General features: G+C 38.7%; 1 long non-coding RNA gene across 2 annotated transcripts; it reads left to right on the forward strand.

The window, feature by feature from the left end:
• Window positions 1-323: 323 nt before the first annotated feature.
• On the forward strand, window positions 324-19,109 carry LOC145453827 (uncharacterized). Of its 2 annotated transcripts, XR_013919926.1 has the most exons (4): window positions 324-458; window positions 1,764-1,890; window positions 7,207-7,317; window positions 18,918-19,109. It is a non-coding gene; the product is annotated as an uncharacterized LOC145453827 (long non-coding RNA). The 2 variants fall into 2 exon arrangements; XR_013919927.1 differs by lacking the exon at window positions 324-458 and having other exon boundaries at window positions 819-1,890.
• Window positions 19,110-19,271: the final 162 nt, after the last annotated feature.

The following is a 19,271-nucleotide window of genomic DNA, read 5'->3' on the forward strand; positions in this document are numbered from 1 at the left end:
ATTATTATCATGCATAGCTTTTCAAGTATTTTCAGTCTCACTGTCTCGTTGGTCCCACATATCAGTATGTACATCGTTAGTCGGTTTATATGCCGCAAAACATGAAGAACAAGAATATAAACCTCCACGGCGCTATTGCATCCCGTTAATTGAAATGCTGAAACCATGTACAGTTTATTCAGTACTCGGGTTCCGAGAGATACTTATCCCATTGATAGGGAGTCAGTCAGCTTTTTCGCGTTGGTACCAAACGATAAACATATAGATGTTACACCACATCCTGGTGAAGCGTCAGACGTTATATAAAGCCGAACTATATAGTAAGTTAAAATTAGGAAACCTATATTTGCCATAAGTACGCCTAGGGAAGCAAGCATCAAGTGTCTCGTGAGGGCCTCTGCCTGGCCTAAATCGGTAGCAAGGGTGTGTCGAAATCCAATATCCGTTACGTTATTCGGGTATACGATATGACTACTGCAAAAATATGATAGTGATCGGAAAAGTCAGAACTAGTCCAGAAAAGGGAAAGACGAGACTAGCTATTGAATGTTAAAGGTAGACGCCCTGCCCCTCCAGTTTCATGCAAAATATGCGGAACTGATATATATTGGCATGTAGCCTATATAACTTTGCATGGATTCGGTTATCACTAAAGAGTTGAATGACTTTCGGTTTTCATAGAGCATAACGTAACCGACGAGTAAATGGAATGAATTTAGTATATCGACGCCATATCACAGTTTTAAAATATGTAGTATGCGATGTTTAACAATAAGTTTAACAGTAAATCCTCGACACCAAACCATATCACGTCAGGGATTTCTAACCATGACGTGCCCTGACTCCATCCCATAAATCAACGATTTGCGCGAAAATTTTCAATATATCCAATCAAGAGCGCGAATGGTTGTCGTAGATTATGCGATGATTATGTTATTAGAAAAACAAAGGCGATGTATCTTCGGAGCATATTTGAAGAAATTACAAGTTAAATCCACAAGATAACACAGAAAACACCTAATTCCTGACATTAGCACAGAATGCCTATAGGTCGATCACCTATTTATTATGTCTATGTGATGTGAGTTTAATCTACAACTTCATACTCTGAGTGACGCTGACATCAATTGGGAAAAACCTCCAGCTCTAGTCGATGTTTGATTGTCTATTATGGAGCGGCATTTTACCATAGAATGTTATATTGCTGCGATCTTCCAATATATTTTGATGGTTGGTAATATAGGGTTGCCATACTTTCCATCGGCAACCGAGAATACTTTTCTCATCATAAAAGTTGGTCATATGATGTTGAAATATTCACTGGAATCTTCTTACGTTGACAAAAAAATAAGTGATTACTTCGATTTCGCTCCCGACTTACCCGCTCTTTCACGTTACTTTTGAGGCGTTGACTAAAAAAGGTCATCACCCTAATTAGTCTCCCGGATGACCCGCTCGAACGTCCAAATTACCTATTTCGCATCATTTATGTCGGTTTTCATTTGACCCTGTCCATTAGTCTAGCCGTAACAGCTGTAAATGAGGACTAATCGCGAAAAAAACGGCTATATTGCGGCTTCGGAGAACATTTCAATTTCCCGCAAAAGGAGGACAAATCTTCCTGAAGGACCACACATGGCAACCCTAGGTATTACAATGCTTTCATTACTTTTGATGTGATATCCATAGCATATTTTCCTATTATTAGAACATCCAGGAAAGATAGCGAAATCTTCATGATTTAACATAATCTCCACTTTCAGTTTCTTCTCCAATTTAATCGATATTAGCGACAACCAACGATGCGAAAAATAGCCGGCCTGTTGGCTTTTCTGATACTTCTCCAATACTTCAGTTGTCCCATTCATGCCAGTGACTCGACTCGAAAAAGTAAGTGCAATCCTATCATGTTTCCTAGTCACGGTGTGATTGCATCTGTTTGTAATCCATAGGTTCGTGACCGTTACTAATGAGCAAAACACTTACGCTAATCTGCAAGTCTTAGCGGAACTCGAAATATTTACCGTATTGATCCGTCGAAACGCAACAGCATAAAACCATTTATTTAATCACAAACAACCAGAGATGGTCCGTGACGGAGTATTTATACTTTTTCAATGTAATGCAGTAGTTTTCCGCACCTGGCAGTACTTACTCGGGAAAATCTAATTTCTCCTACTTTTACTTCGTATTATTTTGTGATCTACCAACTTACTTTTCGCTATTTTCCGATTGTCAAGTAGAAGTAGTTTGATCCTCCCATCAGAAAGAAAGCCTTGGAAATTTCCGGGTTGTTTTCACGGACTACCAACATTTAATTTTCATAAAAGTTGAGTAAAGCCTACCTAGAATTTCCCAGAAATGGAATGTGATAGATATGTTTTTACGAAAGTGTCGGTGAATACAATTTAGCTAGCGGGTTGTGTGGTTCCATTCGCACCGCATTGTCGCCCATATGAAACATCTCATGACTGTGAATATGACCCATCCAAAAGGTTTAAAACGACGCTTTCGCAATCTAGTAATTACCCATCATATCGTAATCTAGCAGCCCTTGGCGTGTTCTAATCTGGCGAAGTGTACTCTGCGTTTGTTAGCCTTAGACCTGTTTTGTCAGACCACTGTTTAAACTTTTTGGACAAAAGACATGAAATATATGTTCCGGGGTTTTAGATATAGTTTTAAATTTCTGTTTCAATTCCCAGTATCACACTTTGAGTTCTAATTAGTTTCAGATTTTCTGTATGAAGAGCATACACGTTCAGTATAAAAGCAAGTTTAGTAATGCCTCTAATTTCAGAAAATAAAGCTACACTATATGGCATAGTTTTTATTAACGTATACTAGTGACGCAGTGTGAACACCGTATCCGATACAACTTCTCGGTATTGCTCTTCTACTGAAGTACGAGCGTTATAATAGGGGGGTGGGCGACATGTCATGACATTTTCTAAAACGGGGTGTTCGAGTAAACAAAGGATTGGTATCCGCATTTAAATATCAATACTATCATTTGCATCCCATGATGCGGACGTAGGATGCATCCAAGGATGCATCAGTATGAATCAAGCTTTCTATACCTGCCGCCCAGTTCAATTCGCAGGTTTTGACAGTCCATGCGAACGAATTATGACTATTTTCACAACTAATTACTTACTTCAGTAGATTTAAAGTCAGTCTATTCTACTTCAAGTAATTTTAGGTTTATATGAAAAGTACTACTTCTACTAGTACTTGAGTAGATTTTTTCGTCGCTACTTCACTTCTACTTGAGTATCTTTATTGACAACCTTGACCACCTCTACAAATGACTTTAAAAATATTCGAGATGTATTTGTCATTTCATCAGAAGTGGGTTTAGATTTCGAATTCCAACCTCCCCAGCATTTGCCACTGCAAATCGCGTACCAAGACAACAGTCACAGATCATATTCTGAACGGGCCTAATTAGCTGCAATCAATGTCAGCATCCAAGAAATCATAATAAAAGTGTAGGGGAGATCGCAGTGTTGCCAACTCCGGATGGAAGAAAATCGCTAAAACTGGTATCAAAAATCGCTGGATGTCGCTAAATATTGAGAAAAAAGCGCTAAAAAATAGCGCTAAATCCACATTAATTGCTAAAGGTGTTAAATTGAACCATTATTTCAATACATTCTTCTCAGCTATATTTCACTCGTCTGGGGCCAAAGTCACATACCATATTTCTAGTTCATAATACGTAATAGTCATCTTTAAGCGGGAAAAAACGTGCAGCAGTGCATTTCGATAAAGCAGATCGCTTTGCGCAATGATCGCTATACGTGACCACTGACCAGGTTTGCAGGTATAACCGCTCACTATATAAGCGCGCCTTACTCGATGCGCCCGTAAATACGTAATGCGATGTACCGTGGAAATGCGCTTGACTTCTTCTCTAAATTGTGTTGGAGTACTTGAACACGGCATGCGACTTGACACACGTGTACACGACATGTGACTTGACCCGACACAACACGACTTGAACCGGGTTTGCCAGCCACTATACGTAGAGACATTAAGAAAATAATCCGAGGACAAACCCGGAGTATGAACAGAGGGGGTCAAAGCAGTCATGAAAGCTACTCAAGTAGAAGTAGAAGTAGCGACCAAAAAATCTACTCAAGTACGAGTAGAAGTACTTCTTCCATAAGCAACCTAAAACTACTTGAAGTAGAAGTAGAATTGACTGACTTTAAAAGTACTCAAGTAAGTAAGTAGTTGTGAAAACGATCCTAATTTGTTCACATGGATTATATAAAGGTGCAAATAGAGCTATGCGAAAGGTAACGAGCTTGATTCATATCGATGCATACCAGCAGGTAACCAATTTTCGATAACAGAAGCATTCGTCCACATCATGGGATGAAAATGATAGGATTGATATGTGAATGCGATACTTATCCTGTTTTCTCGAACAGCACGTTTTAGAAAATAGCATGGTATGGCGCCATCCCCCATATTATAAGGTCCGTAGTTTAGTCGAAGAGCAATACGGAGAAGCTGTATAGGATACGATGTAAACACTTTGCGCGATTAGTAAACGTTAAAAAAATACGGCGGACCGTAAAAATGCCATATTGTGTAGCTTAATTTCCGTAAATTAAAGGCATTACTACACTTGATTTTATACTTCAACATGTATGTTATCCAGACTAAAGAACTTATATTAATTATAACTCAAAGGATATGATACTGGGAATTGAAAATGGAACATAAATACTAGTTCTAAAAGTGGAACACGTTTTTCATGCCTTTAGTCCAGAAAGTTTCAAAGGTGGTGTGCTAAAACAGGTGTAAAGCTGAAAAACGTCAGAGTCCACTTTTCCAGGTTAAGGCGCGCCATGGACAATTGGACATGCTAGATTGCGATATGACGAGTAAATGCTAGATTGCGAAACATCAGTTTCAAACGTTATGATGAGCCATATATACTGCGATGAATTATTTCATATGGGCGAAGGGCGACTATGTGGTGTGAACTCAAGGATATTTAGTTCTAGTAGTATATCTAGTTCAGTGATGTGAACGGAACCACGCCAAGCCGCTCCCTAAATTATATTTTGTCGATACTTTCGTGAAATCATACTGGTAACGCCGTACGTCCACTGCGCGCGAAGCGCGACGAAAATTGTGGGCTTTACTCTACTTTCATGAAAGTTAAATGTTGATAATCCGTGAAAACAGCCACGAAATTCCTCAGGCTATCTTCCTGATTGGACGATTGAACTACTTCTACTTGACAAACTGAAAATAGCGAAAAGTAAGTAAGTAGATCACAAAATATCATGAAGTAGAAGTAGAAGTAGCGAAAATCAGATCTACTTGAGTAAGTACCAGAAGTAGAGGAAAACTACTTGAGTACTTCGAAAAAGTAGAAGTACTTCGTTACTGTTCACCTCTGAGTATGAAATATAATTAATCTGGTCTTAAACGAAAGCTAGTGTCGCACTGATTCCAACAATACGAACTAAATTCTTGTCAAGACAATGGAACGACCTCAAAACAGCCCCCAAAGTCTGAAAATCGCCATTGATCAGTACAATCGCTGGACGAAATTGGTCATTGATATGTTCATTGTGTTGCGGCGGTGCCATTGTTTACAAACTTTGAGGGCTGTTTTGGGGTGCATGGTTCCATTGTCCGGACGAGATTTTATTTTGTATTTTCGAAATCACTGCGACAACTATAGTTCGATCATGGCCAATCATATTAAATTTGAGCGCTCAGGTCGCCAGATGTAGCACCGCTATTCTGCCAATTATGCTACTCAGCGAGAAGAGACGCTGTTTGCCTATGCGTAACCGCCTGCAGTTGCGTATCTACTACCCAAAGTCACTCAACTATGACGAAACGTCCGAACGTATTTTCATGGAGCGAGAAATGTTGCACAACTTGATGTCATGTCAGCCAGAATTGATCTTTATTGGTTATTTTCGTAAAAAAAAGCGCTAAATAATCGCTAAATACCTTTTAAAAATCGCTAGATTTATCGCTAGGCGCTAGATCCATATTTTTTTGGCGCTAAACCGGATCAAAAATCGCTAGATCTAGCGCGAAAATCGCTAAATTGGCAACACTGGGGAGATGTGGTATCTATGAATCAAAAATTACAGAATCATCTCTGGCACTCAAGTGTTTCGCAGATAACAGCAGAGCAGAACTTTCGCTGGCTCGACACTTTGATCCAAGCCCTACCTACGGCAAATATATTCATGAATATCCACTTTTTCAAAAAATATTTATTTAACGTTCAAAATTTGTTGCTCGAACGTATTACACTGGGCAACAATTTTGAATGAACAATTTGTTGACTTTGTTTTTGCACTTGATTTGGGCTAAATTTGGCTTGCTGATTCCAAAAATGCCGCGTATTTTCTTCTATCATGTCAAGTTTTTGCTCTACGACATATGCCGCAAATATGCAAATTTTCACGAATGTAGCCATATTTCTTTTTCACACCATATAGAAATCAACACTATTATTAAATATTAAGTTAAATAGCCAGGGGATCAATTGAATTATTAAGAAAAAAGGTAGTGGTATCGATCTAGGGCTAGGCCGATGCTTTCACCCATTTTTTGTTAGAGAATGCAATCATCCGAGGATATTTCAGACATAATTCAAAGCAAACTGCAGGATATGTCAAGAAACATAATTAGTATTTAGTATCTACTAAAGGTCCAATGCCACATTCAGCTTATCCAATGTAACTTGAAACTCCTATACGCTCCCTAATATGGATCAAGATGAAGATCTTAGGGATAGTAAGCCTAATGCTGAAGATTTTGAAATCGAAGATGATTTAGAACAGTGGTTCTCAACCTTTTTTAGACACGCCCCCTTTATGACAGTGAAAAATTTCGCGCCCCATTTATCGTCATATCACAAAATCCCACCGGGATGCTAGCAACCTCAACAAATTGTTTGATGGCATGGAGGGTTATGACTGTTGATGAGAGAATTCTAAAATATGAAACTTTGTCTATATATAGAGAAACACGCGTGAATTGGAGGTACTTGGAGAATTTAGTTCAAATGGTCCCATGAACTATCTCCAAAACCAGAGAAAATTTTAAAAAAAACAAGGATAGATTCGAAATCTGTGTCCCTCAGAACCTCCCAAACCATTCTTAATTTGTCTGCATAAAAATATGGTTTGACAAGCGTGATGTGTTATTTTCCAGTGATGAAGGCGTATCGCTTGATTCAACGTCGGTGCACTGCAGTCTACTGCACGCAGGCTAACAATCGTAGCGACTGCAAGACTAAATTCACAAAAAGAATCGAGCGCAAGTGTAAGTTATTATGCATTGAAATCTTCGTAAATTGACCATGCATGGGCCATACTTCGCTGTCATCTTGGGAATACATTCCGTGGTCAAATGCCGCAATGTCTTATTGCGAGTTGCAAATTTGCAATTTGAAATCGATGGATATCGAGTTAGATAATAAGTCCCACATCGCGACTTGTTTCGGAGTAGTGTAGTCGCGACAAAACGGCAAAGTCGTTTATGTCGATTGAAATAACTGTACAAGTAGGCTACATAATTGATTTCAACGAATGATTCACAATTTCACTTTAACAAAGAGGAGGCGGGTGAATCTAGGACAATGCCGTTGCCAGACAATTGCAATATTGAAACTATATCTCAATCCTTAGAGTGCCCTGGCACAGAAATTACCGGTAGTTCCCAAACCGCATAGCCATCATCACTTGACTAAAGCGTTCCAACTGTGTCCAACGGCCTCGGGCAATACTATAAAATTACCGTTTTCTCATAATTGCGAATACAGTTAATGTCAATTAGGGAAATTATGCATAATTTCAAAATCATTCCTCACAAATATATGTCGGAAAAAGAACATTGCGCCCACTTCATTGAACTTGCTGGAAACCGACGCGCTGATATTTCCCACATGTTGGACACGAGGTACATTCGTAAGGAACAGATGAGGCACCCGCTGGCCTGATCAACAATATATATCAGGATCAGCACTTATTTATTCATTTCGGTACCTTGCTGACACACAAAAAAGTACAGTGGTTGCAAGGTTGCTAACCTGAGATTTCCACTTTTTCTTATATGAATCCATCTTTTCGAACATGAATTTTATCATGAACACATAAAGAACAGGCCTAACTGATGCCTCCCATCAAGATTCACACAGAATCGCAGTGTTACACATCACCAGAGTACACACATTAGTTGACACTTGACAGCAACGCCGGGCTTCCTATACTAACTAACAATGAAACAATAAACAGATTTATTGTCCAGTTTTTAAATTGTGAAATGATAATGATTTATTCAGAAAATTGATGGGTAACTTTTGTATTTTACGTGACTTATTATTTGTAAAAACGTGGTGCAAAGTGATTCATGATTTATTGAAAAATATTAGTGGCTAGGCAATTTAAATGGGATATTATGATTATACCATACTGTCTTAGATACTATAATTTAAAAATGTTTAATTTTCGAAAGACACACAGAAAATCAATTGCTGGATATGGATATTCATCTGTTTTTTATATTTGTTGTGAGAAATCATTGAAATGATCAGTAGGCCTATATTTCAACAAAGATAAATTATAACTTTTTTTTCGGTCGCCGTGGCGATCCAAATTTTATTCCAGAAAGAATTGCAATACAAGGAAAGAAATTATATATATATATATCTATCTATTTTCATTCACACTTCATCATTCAAAAATTTTCAGACACAGTATATTCATTTATGCGCACATTCATACCAAACCATTCACACAATTGCAATCTTTGCGGTCTATGTTCCTCATTTCGTCTCATCGATCGTCATCTGTCAAGTGTTCATCGGTTCGTCGTCTCGTCCATCCGTCCATCATCAGCCGATTTCTTTCTCCCATCGTCAATATTTCGATATTTGTCGGTCGAATTGATTCCCGTTTGTTTTCATTGAGTTCGTATTCTTATCCGTTGTTATTATTCTTTTCTTCAGTATTTTGTTTATTCTCTCTATCAAATTTATAATTTGCTCTCTGTTATTCTTCTTGTTTTTTCGATTTCCCGTTTGCGTTGACGAATTCGGTATTTACTCGATGGTACGTTACGATTTGCTGGGCTGGAATCTTCGTTTCGCTTGTGATTGTTCTCCTTGAATGGAGACAATCGGTGAGGTCAGATCACATTGTTGCGCGTGTCTGCTGTCTGGAACAATTCAACTCTTCACTTTTTAACAATAGATGTTTCTTGGTCTAATTTAGGCTACTAGTAATTCTTTCAAATTTGCTCCAAAATCTTTTTAATGGTATTATCTTGTTGCTCTAATCATTATCTATCGTTTAATATCACTAATATTGAAAAATTTCAAGAAAAAATTTTGAGTACCGGTAATGGTATTCTTGCTAAGTTGGCAGTAGCCGCCGTTAGCGAATCGGGCTGTTTCACTTATTCTAGTTATTTTCTTTGGGGCTAATGCACGATGCAACGTAACTCGTAGAAATGTAAGGCCAAGGATATAGGAGTATGTGCATTTTCCGCCCGCATATCTGCTGTCACGGGGCGCACTATACCCTATGACGACGGTGTGATGCAAATGATCGCATGATCTCATGCATGATCGCAGCTTCATATGATTCATATTTCCGACTGTTAATCACCGAGCATATGGATATTTTTCACAAGAGCTTCCCTCATTTTAGATTAACAATCCATCGAATATTAGCCAATCTCCAGGGCATCAGAATTGCGCCAATTTTCGCTTTGCAGATCTAAATTATACACTAACAGGTTGCGGCATTATGCTACTCAGATAGTCAATTCATATTTACCATTATATACAATAATAGGACGTTCAGAAACTCTATTTTGCGTTATTCGCTATATACTATATACATGGATATACGGTACTATATAACCATAGAAATATAGAATAAATCACTTTATTTCATAAATTTTAATAATACACTGTGATTGACTCCTAGCCCCAAATCACTTACGGATCGGGAATTGACTATATAATCCCAATTTGAGCATTGCTTATTGCGATTTCAAATGTAAGGCCTTCGGTCGATTTCCAGTCTTCACGTTTAGTAGTGAACTAAATATATCGACGATACATTCCTATCAATTCACCCTTTGGTCTGGACGTATATAACATTTGCGAGTCAAATCATTTTATATAGAATCTCATTACGTTTGTAGCAATTCTATTTAGACGTTTGTCCTATCGCATGACCGTACCTAGACGGCCATCACTCTCCCTCCACTTTTTTTAAATGGTAGGCTATTTTATATAATTCCCTAATATACTACGCTTTTTTTTAACTGTGAAACTCTGGTTATCGGCTTCATCGCTGCATTCAGTTGTTCTATCCCTCTCAAATTATAAGGTGAACACACGAATCGAGGGATCGATTCATCTTTTAGTTCTATTTTACATGGATACTTCATGGCTGGTTTCCCCCGCAAATGCCCGACAAGATCTTCCAATTCTGTGGCAAACGGCTCATACACCGCTCTCCATGTTTTTTCGTCTATAATAGTATTGGCGTCGTCATTAAGATCGGGCTGTTGGAATGGCGCTTTTGACAGCAATACGGATTGCTTACGAAGTTCTTCCAATTCCAATCTAACCTCTATATCCGATTCATTTTGCAATACATATACCGTTATTGGACCATCAAATACCTTTCGCGGGAAATATTTTGGCCTTTTATTTGTCGTTAAAAACGAGGCAAATAAATCTCCACTATGAGATTTTTGATGCTTCGGTACGCCTACGTCAACATCCACTTCGGGGCCTATTAGATCGAAAAGATCTTGCGTCCTAAAACTTTTCGACCCGTCGCACTCACATTTTACACCCAATGGGACCAAATTCCGTGCCTGCACTTCACCACTATTTTCAGCGCATATCCTAACGGCGCTGTCACTATTAAATTGGCACGGGTGCGACTTTCCAATTTCTAACGACCTAACATTCGAAACAGCTTCGCGATTGCTGTTTTTCACGTTATTTCCTTGTTTGGCCAAAGTTTTTATTTCCCGCCCTTCACCATCATATTCTATTACGGCATGTGTCGACAATGAACACGGAACACCTATTTCGGACTGAGCCAGCTCGTGACTTGCAATTGACGGGCTCTTTAACACCGTATCAATTGAAGGCAGCGGTATAACCTTGTCTATCCAATGATATCCAATAATATTTAACGGGACATTACCACACGCAAAAGGAATTGAAACCCCATCAATTTCTATATATATCAATGACTCTACCAGTGACGATCCACCTATACCTAATATTGTCGATGTATAGCCAATTACCCGCGTATAAAGCTAATTTCCTCTACGATCGGATAATTATCTGCCAAAACTTCAATTTTGTAGCTTAGTCAAATCATAGCTGTCCAATCGGGAATTAGTCTACTATTCCAGAGTACTACTCAAATTTTTTTTTATACATGCAGACATATACAACGTTGTCTCTACTTCTACTTGAGTATCAACGCTGACTACTTTGACCAGCGTAAAATTTATTTCCTCTATCTAATCAAGTTATCCGGGCAAACTAAATAGAATCGAAGATAATAATTGTTGATGCGCCTTTATATCGACTTCATGGGCATCAGCAGTGGACAATGTAGGCCTACGACATTTTTTAAAATACTATCAGCAACTGTATCGACATGTAACATGTATCGGAAAACAGCTATCATGAACCAAATAAGCAGCCTATTACCGGGTGATATCAATATTGTTTCTTCCGCCGTAATAAATTGTTTTTTATCGATCATTTTTGGACGCTGAGAAGGTAATACTACCTGTGGCACCTTCTCTCGATCGTGGGGCGTTAAAAAAGTCCCCTGTACAATGTGATGATTTGCGTTCGCATTGAGCGACACTCTTTCTGTCATTGACCGTGGTGTCGGGTGATTTCCAGATTCCAACTTCATATCTTCTGTGACTCCGGGCGACGACTGAAGGAACCCGTACGCTCGAAGAGGTACCGCTGGTTCGACTTTTGTCCGCGTCTGCATTTCTAACGGATTTGAAACTCGGCCTGTAATTTCACTTCTGGCCACTCCAGATTTTGCTTGGCTCCTTAAGACTGGTTCAAGCGAATCGGCAGTATTTTTGGTACTCACTTTCCGGACGGTAGTCAAATAAGTTGTCGCTTGTTTGACGTCTCTTCTGGCTTTTTTGAATAGTTTTGCCGTCTTGTGTAGAATGGACGTCACCTTTTTCACGAATTTTGTTTGATGCTGGACACGAGCTGTCAGCTGACCTTCATTAGCCCGAGTCGTTAGCTGCCGTTGTTGAGTGGTCTTCATCAGTTGGGTGTTTTTGCGAAGGGTGCGAGTATCCTCTTTACGTTTTCGTAGCCAAAATAACTTCATGATTGATTACCGCTCACCTCCCCACTCTTCAGAAATATGTGAAAGTCCACTCTCTTCTGAAGACGAATATTCCAGAAGCAACAATGATTACCAGGCGCCTTGAATTACAATTCCGTCGGGTGCCTCCATATGTGTTTGTAGAAATATCTTGCCTCAAATCTTGTTAGTAGGAAGATATTGTTTTTGCCTGGTTCTTTTGCTTGTAATCCAATTTGGTGAATCACTGTTGCAGGTAGAGTAGCCTTCGAAGTGTCTTGAACTTTCAATGACCTTAGGGTCCAGTCTTAGCTCGCATATTTGTACGTACTTGACCTTGGTACCTTAATACAACCAAATACTCCAATAAGACGTCACACTCAGATAGAGATGTTACTATAGCAACAATACATTCATAAAATGCATCCAACTGTCACTAAAGTTTTCTAAAATCGTGCAATTCAACACATATGCGATCCAGACCATATTTCAACAGCAATTCCACGTATCCTATACTCTATTTCATGCATTCAATTGACCCAGGGCCAAAGCATTCTGGTGAAGGGCTTGTTACATCTTCATATTATCGTTTAAGGCTGATCAAGGTTTTTTGTGTATTTGTATAATCTCGAATACACTAGGGTGTTACTTATCTAATTTTATGACAGTTCTCCCAAGCAACTTGTCTTGGTTTTATAACCGTCTAACCTCACTCAAGTGTAGGGGTTCTAGTCGCTGGGGCGTGGACTAGTTATGACGCATACTAAATAATTCACACAAAATCACACAATTTTCAATATACATTGATCCAAAAAAATGCAATAATTACTTACACATATATACGTAATCACTTTATTGACCGTTTTTTCTGGGGGGACGCAAAGTGTAGATATAATAGGACGCACAATATATAATACACACAGTACATATATCGCCGATTCACCGTGACGCCTTTTCACTGTAAAAGTTCGCAGACACCGAAAATGGCAGAGCCATCATTATAAAGCAACTTAATATTTGCATGTATTGTACATAACAAGTACAGATAAACCGTGATTATCCTCCATACGTTATCCTTCGCATTCGCTTCAGACACCTTTGTTACGCATAACAAGCGTGTCAGATTTGGGTTGTATGTAGGGTGGTTTTCAATAATCACCTATCGGTAGTTGGTTGACCAAAACGATCACCTAATGTTATTAATGACCTTCTTCGAGAAGTTATCTGCCTAAGGCCCTATGTACTCTGTCGTAATTATTTTCTGGGTTACAATACTGACCTTATTCCCAGAGAACATTAGATAATGTTTCCTTATAAGGAATATTGGTGGGTAATCACACCTCTGTTGTTTGACAACGACACATGTGTGATGAAAGGCGTCTTATGGGCCGCCGTGGTAGTTACTTTCAACTTAAACGAAAGCTATACGGCTATCGCTAACATATATGTCGTCCTAATTTTAAAGGCATGCTTGTTCCTAATATCGGCATACTACGGATATTCAATTAATCCAGTAAAGAATACAAGCATTTACAGTTCAAACATAAAATTACGCCATACACTTAAATTACCGTGCCTCATCTCCAATTTAATCTTTGGAGTGCAAAATAAGCAAGTCAAGAATTACGAAATATAACGCATTACAGGCTATACATTAAAATTAGTACTTCACCATATAGGCGAATATACGATTCATAATTGTTTACAGATTGCGAATAATGATACAAGACGAGTAGCCAATATTACTTGACACAAATTGACACCATATTGCTTTAAAAGGGTCATATAAAAACACCATAAAACAGAGTCTAATAACTCGGTTCACAAGCATTATGTTATTTCGATATCTCAGCTCAACGTGGATTTTTTCTAACAAAATGACATTCAAACATTAATACAATGCGTCAAGACTACTTACTACAACTATACACTTTTGGTAAATATTATTTTTGATTAGCCTATATCTAGGTACTCGATCCTTATCCATTATGAGCTCTTAGTACTATAAAGACATATTTTATTCATTTCCGAAATATGCTCAATTTCAAATCTTCCACTTATTACGACATCCTGACACTGGTCAACAACATCTTTACAATTAATACAACTAATCTCGTTCAACGATGCTTCTACTGGCTAAACACGGTTCATTTGTCATCATTACATTTGCATTTTAAGCTCCGACTATAGACTTCTGATATCCCCTAACACTATCCTATTTCTCGAATCCAAAAAGGTCTGGAATTACCGTCCTATGTTTAGATCCGCGCTAATACAATAATGACGGCGACTAAAGTATTATCCTATATCTAATGTGTGACGATCAACATATGGCCATATGTCCAAGCTTCCGGTATTTAAATTCAGCTAACTTCCTCATCGCATCACTCGGGCATTTAACTTGGTGATGTATTTTCTAGTTTATGATGTCATCAACCTCAATTTAATTTCAATTTGGGTTTCAACAAATAAAAAGATTCATATAAACCTTTTGTGTTGCATCGTTACAGTCCGTAGATTTTGATAATATTCCGTGATATCTCAAAACATACACAACGGTCGAAATTTTAGATAGCGCCAATTAGCCATAGTTACTATGCATTCATCAGCGTAACTATATCCTAGAATTACGGGTCCCTAATTGTGGATCTTTTGGTTATCATTTCTGTGATACCACGGTTTTTCCCGCTTCTATACCGACTCGTTGTATGTGAGTCTTTATTCTACTCGCGCCACATTATAGTTCGCCTGCAAACACATTTACATATTTTATATCGGTATTTGTGATAAATTACATCGGTATTTGTAATAAATAACATAAATTCACGGGGCTCGATTTTATAAAACTACTAAAGTAGTATTAACACCTTTATTTCCCATTTCTGCCTTAAAAGCAGACAGGTTAATGTAATTTCCACCCGGTAAAAAGCAGTGTGCCCATTAATAATTTTCCGTTTATGAAACGGCGGATTTTGCCTGAGCGCCGGGACCGAAATACCGTTGTCTTAGGGCAGATCGTGCACAAGCTCCTTTTCTTTTATTAAGAACGCTAGTTCGTTCTTAAAAAACGTTTCATCGTTTGAATTATCGAGTATCTGGACTCTTTTAGCAATTTTCTTCAATATCTTTCTCATTGTTGATTTTAGGGCCGAATTATAATTTTTCACTTTTTTATTAATTTTGTCAAGGCCGAATTTTCCCTTCATTATTTTTTTAAGATACTTATTACTGTCCAATCTGTTTTGTTTTCGAGATATTCGTTGTAGAATATTGTATCTTTTGTTAAATGCTTTTGATGCATCAGTCTTTTGAATCTGTCAAAGACGTTTCTGGCAAATCTACATTTGACCAGTATGTGCACAAGGTTTTCTTCTTTATGGCCACAGAATTTACAATCTGTTATTGTTATTCTCTGTGACCCTATGTTGGTGATGTTCATTCTGCGGATTTCTTCACCCGAGAAGTAGCCCTTGGCTGCCACTTTCATGTTCGTGACTCTCTCCTCGTTTGTTAGAGGATTCTTATTTCTGTTCTCCGTTGTTATTTTTTCCCAGTCAATCTTTTTCCTAGTGTCTAGGGTTATTTCAGGGAGGTTTGGTGCGTTCTGTATTCATATTCTTTCACATATATCTTTGTGCTCCGCATCTACCCATTTTTCGTTGCTCCACTCGAGCTTCTTCGCTGTGTGGAGAATTCTGTTTCACTCTTTTGTGACAGATTCGCTGTGAGGCGATGAGTCTGTAAACAAATAATAACAATGGTCAACAAAATGAGGAAAAAAATGGCAGAACATCTGAGAGCCGTTTCTGGGGTTTTCGAGGTTGCTGATTACGAATATCACATTGGTTTTGCCAGATTAACTCTTGTTCAGAAGATATTTATACCCCTAGAAAAGCCCAGAATTACTGTATTTACCCTTGATTATTTCACTTGATAGAGAGAAAATCGTAGTTTTTTCTTTTTTAATACTGTGCATAAATAAATAATTGACTATTAAGAACCCGCATGTCGTTCTCAATCACTCTATCAATATCAAAATGACCTCTATGGTGCGAAATATTTGTTTGTCAAAAATGCAGTTTATCAAGCCTAAAAATTGTACTTTTGCACAACGGAAATACATACTCTCCTTTATCAATTGCTCATTCTACCAAGATTAAAGAGGAGAATAAAGCTATGAAATTTGTCCTTGAAAAACTCAACTACAACACTCATATGCGTCTCATTTCGTTTGACTTGTAAATGGATAATTTTCCGCTGAGTCAATAAAGTGCGTATAACTATAGTATCCCTATCAAACAAGAAGCTTAAATCTGGTATCTTTGATAGATTTCAGATTCGAATACGGATGAAAAATTCCAATTTTATATTAGCAAGGAGTTCACTGCATGGAATTTATCCTAAGATGTAGTAAATAAAACTTTTTAGATGATCACAAAGCTCCCGACTACAAACAGTTGGTCCGGAAATTCGTATCGGCATATGGAAAACTTGGAACAAACATCAGCATAAAAGTTCACTGCCTGTTGTTCAGTGTTCAGTCATCTTGATATATTTCCTCATCAGCTTGTTGATTAGCAAGGGGAGAGGTTCCACCAAGAAATCAAAACAACAAAAGAAAGATGTTATGGAAGATGAGATAAATAACAACATATTATTATGGCAGACCATTGCTGAAACCTTTCGAGAAACTGGACTAAATTGCTTACAGGCGAAAATCATACAAAAAACAATTGTGCTCTAAAATACATGAATAATATTATATTCCAACTAACTATTTCAAATTTACAATAGGTGGTTGACGTAAATCTGATTGAATTAATGCCTCGTTATTTGAGAGTCTACTCTAGGTAAATACTATTTACTAAATAGCCTAATTGTATACAAGACTGGAGTTTGTTCCTGTACATGATATCAGTGAAAGTATATAACTATGATAGTTCTAATACCCCTAAATACAAAGCTATTGGGGTATTTTGATTTAAAATAGTCTCCTGTGTGTAAAGTAACGAGTAGATTGAATTTCTAAACTTTATAGTACGACTGAGCCAATAATTTATCCAGCCATTACAGCGAAAACGGGAGAATTTTAACAAAATAGCCCATGGGTTATCTTCAAAACAAGAGCCGATTTGAAAAAACTAAGGTCATATTCGGATATTATATATCCACTTTCAATTAAATAAAAGGGCAAAAGAAAACAGGAAGCAAAAGAACATCAAGACAATCAGTTTTGGGCCCTTGTTAATCGCCTCCAGCGTGGGCTGTCGTGGGCGTCTTCGAGCGATAGCCCGCCTTGCGCTAGCTCGGTCTCTGTTGTCGAGCGTCATGTGGTTCTATTCCAGCCTCCTCTGCGCCATGGCTCCGTCGGAATGTGGTTGGTGATAGAGGCGGCTGGTTGATCGTCTTGATGCCGCACTAGATGACCGATTAGGCGGAAGCGTCGTTCAGCAGCCAGCAAACGGCATGGGACCTTTTTTGTGAGTTTGCCCAGTGCATTGGTCGATATGTGCTCCGGGTGGTGGATGCCGAGTGCGTAGCGGAGGAGCGCATCGTAGTTGGCGTTGAGCGTCTTAGCCAGCTTTTCTGTCAGCGTGAGTGCTTCTATTCCGAAGAGAAGAACCTGCTCGACTGTTGCACGGAAAATGCGGGTCTTGAGCTGGGGTGAGGCACTTGAGTGGAAGAGGCAATGTAGCAGTCTTGCCGCGCCCCAGGCCTTTACTCGCCTCGCCTTCAGTGCTTTTCCGGAGTCCGCGGCGTCAATACCGAGGTATACAAAACTCTTGACATTCTTGAGCCTGACTTCTCCCAGTTGAATTGGTGTCGCGTTCTCTGGCAGAGCTGGTATGGCCAGAACCTCAGTCTTCTTGGCATTGATCTGGAGGCCAATAAGAGCGGCGGCTGCCTCTAGTTGGTTGATCCGGCGCTGTGCCGATGCGGTATTCGTGGCAAGCAAGGCGAGGTCGCCTGTGTAGGCAAGATACCTACGTGGATAGCCTCGCCAGTCGTATGCGTTCCTTGCCGTGGCCGCCATTCAAAGAAGTTCGCGAGTCCGGATCAGTGCCCTTCAGAACACACAAAACTACTCTTACTTCGTCTGCCTAAAAATATGTGTTGACCAGTGTGATCAATATGGTAAATAATAACATTGGGTGAAAAATAGATTGAGAAAATTGGCTATTTCTGGAAATTTATTCAAGCGTGTATCAAACTGGCAGTGATTCGCATTATTCAATACCGAATAAGTAGCTCTCGCGTTCAAAAACGTTGATGACTCTCGCAGATCACACTATATCAATGAAATGATCATAATAGTATGTTCAAATTATTATGTCAAACTCCGCCACTGTTTCGTACAAAAAGGATTGTTGGCATCTTGTAATGAAAGATTTAGTACTCTGGTATAGGCTACTCGAAATGTTTTTTTTATTTTTTATCTCGACCAAAGCATAAAATTGCGTCGTTTAATTAATTTACAAACGGCACCATTATTAGCAAAGCACTGGCTATTTGCGGTATAAAACTCTCTATGTTCAGTTTGCAGAATGTGCATGAAAAGCTTCTGCAACGCTAACAAGAAATTAAACTCCCCTCTTCTACATGGAAGGTAAGGAGAATTTGGACCGCACCAAATCAAGCATTTCCGAATCACCGCGGATTTCAATACCAAAAACGAAAGGATTCAGTACGAGCTGCATTTCCAACTCGAAATAAATGTGAAAGACAGGACCATGCGTGTGTCTACAATACTCTGATCAGTGACGTGCGGTGAGGTTCATGACTGGCGAGGCACTGACCCCCCTCCCCCCCCCCTTCCGTACACATACACACATACAAGCGTAATGTAAATACCAACATCAGCAAGAGAAAGCAGGTCGACGAAAGTATTTT

The sequence above is a fragment of the Botryllus schlosseri genome, chromosome 13 (genome assembly GCF_051294905.1).
Source record: "Botryllus schlosseri isolate E-star chromosome 13, Bs_hap1, whole genome shotgun sequence".
NCBI classification, from domain to species: domain Eukaryota; kingdom Metazoa; phylum Chordata; class Ascidiacea; order Stolidobranchia; family Styelidae; genus Botryllus; species Botryllus schlosseri.